Source organism: Periophthalmus magnuspinnatus, chromosome 20, assembly GCF_009829125.3.
Source record: "Periophthalmus magnuspinnatus isolate fPerMag1 chromosome 20, fPerMag1.2.pri, whole genome shotgun sequence".
Taxonomy (NCBI): Eukaryota; Metazoa; Chordata; class Actinopteri; order Gobiiformes; family Gobiidae; genus Periophthalmus; species Periophthalmus magnuspinnatus.
This window is the reverse complement of record NC_047145.1, coordinates 9,559,932-9,561,564: the sequence shown is the minus strand read 5'-3', so window position 1 is coordinate 9,561,564 and position 1,633 is coordinate 9,559,932. Positions and strand designations below refer to the sequence as shown.

General features: G+C 37.4%; 1 non-coding gene across 1 annotated transcript; it reads left to right on the top strand.

The window, feature by feature from the left end:
* Window positions 1-440: 440 nt before the first annotated feature.
* On the top strand, window positions 441-512 carry trnaw-cca (transfer RNA tryptophan (anticodon CCA)). Its single transcript has one exon. It is a non-coding gene; the product is annotated as a tRNA-Trp (tRNA).
* Window positions 513-1,633: the final 1,121 nt, after the last annotated feature.

The following is a 1,633-nucleotide window of genomic DNA, read 5'->3' as shown; positions in this document are numbered from 1 at the left end:
ACATGTTTGAGCAACCCTTTTATTATTAGTCTCTCTACATCTGTAAAGCTCAAAATGCTCTGTTCCACCTTGTGATGTCATGAAGTGATAGTTTTCAAGTTCACAGCTACGTTCTTTTTTTAAATAAACGGGTTAAACCTACACATGTGGAGCAAATAGGCTAAGACTTTACATACAGTTTCTCTAGTCACTTCTGTAAGTCAAAAGCAGCTATTTTTATTTTATTTATTTAAATGGTGCAGGATGTAATTTTTCTGCTGCATGATGTAATTGTTTTGTCTGCAACGTTCCACAGTCTGACATTAAAACTATCTATCTTGCTTTTTTTTAATGACATATGCCCAAAGATACTTCATCTCTCCATGGCCTGTGGTGTATCTAGGTAACTTTAATGCCGTACTGTGAATCAGTTACATTTTCACATCTTGGTAAACAACCAGGACTCTGTGGCGCAACGGTAGCGCGTCTGACTCCAGATCAGAAGGTTGCGTGTTCAAATCACGTCAGGGTCAGTGCTTTTACATGGACTTAGAAGTGTGGAAATTGTATCGGATTTGTTAGAAAAAATGTTTTCTCTGTTATCTATTCTTCATCGAAATATAGGCCAGTTATAGTACCGGTAATGATCATACTTACTTAACTTAAATGACAGATAGTTCCAACTTGTGATGTCATCAAGCGATAGTTTTTAACTTAACAGCTCCTTTTACCTTTTGTTCAGTATATATTGGCAATTCCAGAGCTGAAATTATACAAATGATTCTAGTGAAGGTGTATAGAGTTCAAAAATACAGTGGAGGACTTCCTGTATTACCACATGACATCGCAAGTGTCCTGTTGTCCTGAATTGCACAAAATTTGGACTCAAAATGTAACAAAATTTCTGAAATATTTCTTTACACTAGGGCTGCGTAAATCAGTAACTGCAATTAATTATTTTTCAGCACTTACACACATCAGGAGGTGGCTCCGCTGTGTCTGTGCACTGAACATGAGGAAGAGGGCCCTGCTCTACAGAGAACTCAACAGAGACGCGTCCAAGCAGAGTTTTTCAGCTATCCAAATGAGCAAAAAACCCTGATTATATTGTTTTTTGACCTTTGCGTGCAACATGGAATTAGTCGCTATAAAAAAAGTTTGCTCTGCCAGGCTCTACTTTATATCCTTTTAGACCTTGCAAGTTGCTAAATTTTGCATAACGTCAAAGTAACAATCTCAGTACAATCTCTAGGTTATCACTCACGCTGCAACTCAATTTAAGTAGATTCCCCACATAGATCTTTACCTCTTGACTAGCACGCTTATGTTATTATCTTAACAATGTCCTAACATAGTCCAGGTTTAGGTATTTTTATAATTTCACTATTTTAGAATGAGCACAAACAACCTTTTCAAACTTTGTGCACTAACATGCCCGGGGGATGTGGCATATATGGTTAGTATTTGTTCTGACCATTAGTACTGGCTTTGAGACCTAGTTTAGTCCTACTTTAGTCCTGGTTTAGATCTAACATAGTCCAGGTTTAGACATTTTATGATTTCATTATTTTCAGAATGAGCACATGCAACCTTTTCATCTCCACCTGACCTTTCGTATTGACTCTCTGCGTATGGCCCGCTGGATTTTATTGAC